Source organism: Prunus avium, chromosome 5, assembly GCF_965620075.1.
Source record: "Prunus avium chromosome 5, drPruAviu1.hap1.1, whole genome shotgun sequence".
NCBI classification, from domain to species: domain Eukaryota; kingdom Viridiplantae; phylum Streptophyta; class Magnoliopsida; order Rosales; family Rosaceae; genus Prunus; species Prunus avium.
In genome coordinates, this window is record NC_142288.1 from 22,501 (window position 1) to 29,010 (window position 6,510).

A 6,510-nucleotide genomic window follows, 5' to 3' on the forward strand; every position below is an offset into this window, starting at 1 on the left:
TGAAATCAAAAAAAAATTTGCCCCAAACGGACACCCGAGACCAAAGTTATGACCTTTCAAAGTTCGAACTCGTTTTAACAGCAACTTTAGGGTGCCAGTTCATCTACCAACCTGTCCTCAAAAAGCATTTTTCTCCTTCCCAGTGTATAGATCACGAAAAAACGTGTCAAAACGAGTCCTCACACTCGCAAAATGGTTAATTGAGCTCCAAGTTATGGCCTTCCAAGTGCTCAACGCACATTTCAGATAGCTTTCTGCAGCACACAAACTGAAGTAGTTTCTAACTGTCACGTTTCAAAATCACTAAAGAAAATCATCCGGGTGAAAAAAACTCATTAAAAAAAAAAATATGTTCACAGCCCACGAAATACTATATGAGGAGGGCCTCTCCAAATTCCAATCCAGAATCTATTGCATTCCATAAATCCTAGTCGTCTACTGTCCACTCCTTGCATATGGTTCCTTGTGTACTTTGTTTTGGTCACTGTACACACTTGTCACAGTTTCATTTTATAGCCTAAGATTTGTACTCTAAACTATGCCATACCCTGCTCCTTAGAACTCATTCTTGCACTCTTGCTTTGTTCACATACTTTTAGTGTTCAAATGCTGCAAGTTGAGCTGAATAAGGAAATCTTAGCTCCACAAAACCTGGTACAATCAGAGCATACTCCCAATCAAGGCATTTCTCCTTTTTCTGTTTTGCTGTCTTCGTTTCCACTTGCTTGATTGTAGTCATGCATGTGGATTCCTCAATAGGGAATCTGAACACAATCAGTTTTGTCTACACCTTACTCAAGTGCCTATTTTCGGTCTAGTTTGTTGTGTGGTTGTGTTGGTCTAAGTTAGTTGCTACTTCTCCTTTGGTAGGACAGCGCGCATGAGACCAAAACGTTCAGTTCTTTGGATAAAAGACTGGTTTGCTTGCTGGCCTAAACCCTAAAGCTAAAGGTACTATGTAGTAAGTATACTCTTTGAATGTGTGTTGCTGTGGTTTGATTGATATTTGATAAAACAGTACTCAAGCTACATGTATGATAACATGGTCATTTTCTGTAATTCTTAAAAAGGGTAAACTTAATGAGGATAGGAAGGTGACAGGAAGGTGACACTCTTAAACTTAATAAACTTGTTTTTGTTTGTTACAAGTAATAGATATAGGAACCTATTAGAGACTCCACCCGGCTACCTTGTGGAGTCTACCGAGTTAAGATTTAGAAATTAAGATCAGTCACTAGGCCTATAGAAGTTCAGTCACCATCCGAACTGATTTATCAGTTTGAATGAAGAAAACTACTATTGAAGAAGGAGAGTTGTATAAATGTTTATAGTTATAGAAACAAACCATCAGGTTTTGTAAGATAAGTTTAAGTTTTTATAAAATTGTGTGTACTTTTGTAAATTTTTGTGAAATATAATAAATGAGTGTTTTGTTTATTCTTTCTCTTAAACTTATATTTTACTATTTCATAATATTCTTTTTAGATAATTTTCTTTTTATTTATTTAAGATGGTTGAGGCAAATTAAGAGAAAGATGGATAATCAAAGAATTCCGGAAGACATTAGAGTTGTCATTGCTTGTACTTATTTGGAAGGACAAGAATACCTTTGGTGGAAGTCAATTATGAGTTTGAAATTACAACTTGGGAGGCATTCAGAAGTAAGTAAAAGGATTTCAAAAGGTTGACATTTTGAAATTACGTAAGTATGCTAACTTGGGATTCAAGTAGTGGACAAATAAATAAACGAACAAGATTTAATACTCCTTAGTATCAATCACAAGAAAAGTTCAGACCACCACTATGTTATTACCGCAAACAAGTGGGACATGTAAATAGATTTTGTCCATAACTACAAAGATATCAAGGACCTCAAGTACAGCAGACATTATATTGTCCTCCACAAGTACCTTTTCGTGCGCACCCGAAAGCAAGTAAACAAGTGTAAGAAAGAGTGGTCTTAATTCAAATTCAAATATTGAATCTAGCTAAAGTATGATTAAGCCATGGTGTCTAGTCCTAACCTTGAATTCCTAATTCCCTAATTTAGTCCTTGTTGTCGAACCTAAATCAAGCATTACAAATCCATTAAGCATAAAATGTTTTAAACAACCAAGCATGTATCTAATCCCTGCTGTCGAATGTCCATACATACTCATCTTACTCAAAGTTCAATTGAAACAAAAGCATATGGTGTCTACTTTACTTTCAACCAAAATACACAAATCTCAATGGTAACTAGGCATTTAGATTAGCATATAGGGCAGCTAGGCATAATGAATAAGATCATGAATCCAGAATCAAACTTGAATAACTAGGCATTTCTTTTTCTTTTTTTTTTCTTTATCCACAAGGCCTTCCTTATGTGATCTGATTTTTCTTTCACAGCACCCCAACACATACACTCTCCTCAAATATTGTAAGGGCTGGAATGATTTTCCTTGATAGCATGACCTTCCCTTTTTTTTTTTTCAAGCTTGACACATGATATTGCTTGTGCATGGTGTTTGTTAACAGCTTGGGATCCCATCTAAGCGGCTTTGCTTGGTATAGTTACTGCTGAGAGGCTTAGCTTTTTAAAGGAAAGTTTGCTTGTCTATTTTTTTTTTAAGAACATGTTTTGCGGAAGTTGCAAAATACTACAGGCTTTGCAAGGAAAGAATTTTTTTTTTTTTTTCAAAATACTCCATTCTCGTTGCAAATATCATCTTACACCTTAGCATGCCATAATGGTGGTGTATTCTACAAAAGTTGTGAAAGCATAGGGTGAAAACACATAAGGAGTTCATTTTTGAAATAGATTTGAAAAAGCCAAAAGCAAAAGGATAGGTGCAAAAGCAACTCAGCAGTAGTAAGGCTTTGAGCCATTTTGCATTGATGAATACTCCAATCAAATCAAGCCCCCAAGTATGAAAGGGCTAAGGTGTTAGAAATGTGCCCTAAGAGCCAATACATTTGATGTAATCTCCTTAGAATACATTTCGTATATGATAAATAAAGGGCAATATTATTTTGTTATCTTTTATGTCGTGTAAAGAAACAAAAGTCCAGGGTGTACTAAATAAGAGATAAAGTAATCTAAAGAAGTTTAGATTCGGGAGACCTTTAATCTCTAACTGTAGTATCCCAAAATGTTCCTAATCATAAGGTTATCAAATGGGCATTGATAAACCGTCAAGATTGGCACATACTATGTATGCTCAATGATGAGGATGGTTGGTCTCAAACCATTTGTGTAGTTGACACTAATACAAGTATGTGGGTGCTCATTAGTGAATGAGTACACTGAACGCGATCAACCGGAGTTCTCGTATGGAGTATTTATCTATATGTCAAACGAGAACTCATAGTTGCAATAATGCAAATTAGTCCTTAGACCTGAGGCATCATGGTTGTCTTGTGATGCGTTATTGATCTTTGATAGCTCACAAAGGCAAGTCGTAAAAGATTTTCCTTATGTGTTATTGGGATCTCTTAATTCATCATAGAGGCATGTGAATGTACAATAAGGAATCTCTACCTTGATAAAGAAAGGAGAATGTTTCAAGATATGATTCAGTGAATCTTCGGCCGAAGTACTTGAACATGATTTAGAAAGTGGTTTTTAATTGTGTTCTATTGAATCATATGAGTTTAATCATATTAGGGGTTTTGACATTATCAATCCGTACCCTAACAATATGATTGGAAACATTGTATAAGAGAAGGACCGTATTGCATTGCAATTCCAACTGAATAGGTTCTTCATCTATTCTAATTAGCTTGGGTAGCCATGATATATTGCTAGATGTCACTCTTGGCTTGTGGAAGTCCTAGGACTGATTGTGATCAATCCAAAATAAAGGAAGAATTAAAAAGGGGTTTTAATTCCAGTTGGTTAGAAAGAGTTCTAATGTTTTCCCACTGCCTTGCTAAATTAGAACCTAATGGATCGCACACCTTAAATGGTTAACTTTGAGTAATACAAATGAGTATGAGGAAATCAATTTGATTGATTTGATGTGGATGATTTACTACGTGTAAAAATATATTTGGGCCTCGATAATAGTTAGAGGGAAGCCCAAATGGTTGGGTATCAAGCCCAAGGGCTTAAGACACCTAAATATTATGGTTTAAGTGTCATAAGGCCCAATTTTGGAAGCCCAATGGGGTTTGGCCGAAAATGGTTAAGTGCATGTGTATGGGAATTGTTTCCATAAGCTCAATTGACACACAAACACAATCCAACATCAACCAAAGAGGTTTGGGAGATCAAAGAGAGATAGTTGTGAGTTTTTCAAGAGTGAAACACAATCTTCTTTCAAAGGGGTTTAGATTGAAACCAATCTTGAGAATCTTGTACTAGCATCCTTGTATTCTCAAGATACCTCTTCTCATCTCAAGGTTTCATTGGTGTGGAGACTTAGAGGCCATATACTTTTGTGGCTCACAAGGAGGAGAAAGATCAAGAGGAGATCAACAAAGGAAAATCATCAAGAGAAGACCAAAACACAACTTGGTTCATATAATTGCTTCAAGGGTAATTAGATCTTATCCTTTCTCTTGAATTTTCATTTATGAAAAACATATCAATGTTCATGGCTTAAGATACTTGGAAGAAGTTTTGTTTTTGAATTTAAACAACCACCATATTCTTCCGCTGCGATTAATTTGATTAAATGCATGTTTAATATTCAAATGAACTTCTTTAAAATGTTTTAAAACCAACATAAGGAGTGTGCATGACTTGCAATAGAATGAAAGCTTGTGGCTTGGCTTGGCATGTATTTGGCATGTGTTGTACTAGGTTGCCATGCTCTGTGGAGATATTTAACAGAGCCACAGCTGTTGCTTTACAGCATGCGGATCATAACCCAACTAATCAAAGAGTGATTTGCGGCTCACAACCCATTACACTTTCTTCAACCTCTGTGAGATTATGAGAGGTTACGGCACCTGTCTCCTGATAATCTTGCTGACCAAATGAAGCCCCCAAGTGGCGTTCTTCCAGCATGTCCAATGTGAATATTTCGCTGCTGGAACCATTCTTCCATCCATCAGAAAGTGGCCATGGGGTGTTAAACTTGAAGTTTTTGAATATTCATACCAGTAAGCTTTCTCCATGTTTCTGCAAGGCTCCCGAATAGCCTCCGATGGCTTTGAGTCATTCTTCCACGGGTGGCACGATACGTCGTCGTCGAGCAAGTCATCAAAGCATGTAATGACAACAACCATCTCCTTTCCCCTTTGTTTTGGCAAGGGGTCTTCATCAATAGCTTGCCTTTTAAAGAGTAGCTCAAGAGTTCCGTCACGTATCTCGGTGTGCAAGATCTTCCTCAAAGTTTGACAAGCAGTGGTTGGATGACCCACAAACTAATGATAACGGTAGTACCAAGGACCACCATTTCCTCTCTGTTAGGGACTTTATAAGGCATGAAGGGTTTGATTGCATCATGAACAAATATTGTATCAAGAATGGCATGAAATTCTTTATCTTTGCATGGCAGTGGCAGGTACATCTCCTTGTCTTTTCTTTTGCGTGAATTGTAGTCACTAGATGATTTGTCACCCTCATCTAATGTCTGGTGTGCTTCTGGCAGAGGCTCTTCCAGCGGTGGTGTTTGGATTTCTACACAAGCTTGGCTCTGTTCTTCTTCCAGCCACTCCTCTGGTGGCTCTTCCAGAGATTTTTTGAACTTCTACGACATGGATGCATGAGTTGATACATAAACTATATGAGCTTGGCATGGGGAATCATAGCTTGGCTTGTGGTGTGGGAGCTAAGTGCCCACAAGTTTAGCATTACAGAGAGATTTGTCTGATGGTACAGGAACACAAGTCCCATGCTCCTTGAGGCTTGAGGTGTAGAGGAATGTACTCATCATCTTGGAAGAACAAAGTGCTTGACAGATTTATAATTTCTGTGTAACCAAAGCAGATGGTGGTTAAAATAATACATGTGTTGCAGCTTGCAAATGAATATAATTAATGGATGTCATCCAACATTATTACATAACGAATGAATCACACATCAATATTAAAACCAACATAGGTAGCTTTCAGTAATATGCAAGCATGGGATGCTTTGGCAATAATTAAAGCATGTGGCGATGTTTGTGTTTTTGGTAGTGTGTAAATGCCTAGCATTTGTATTCCTATCAAAGTGAAAGACAAGAAATAAAGGAAGCTGAATAGTCCAACTTCACTACGTTGGTATTGGCCTAAAACATGATATATCAAGAAGGAAATTTATCAATACATGTGACATGCTCGTGCTGTTTTTGCAAGTATAAATGTAATGGCATATGGCATGATAATTAATATATATATATATATATATATATATTATTGTGAAATCTAAAAAGCTAGGAAAAAATGAATTTTCTTATCTTTTTTGTTGGCCTTCAACAGAGAGCATGTGGATTGTGGAACTGACATTGGCATAGAGAGTTGGAGCATCCTGCAGGCAGTGCAAAAGACGGAGACGATGCAAATAGTGTTCCCGGAGAGGACTTGTTCAATTTTGAGTTG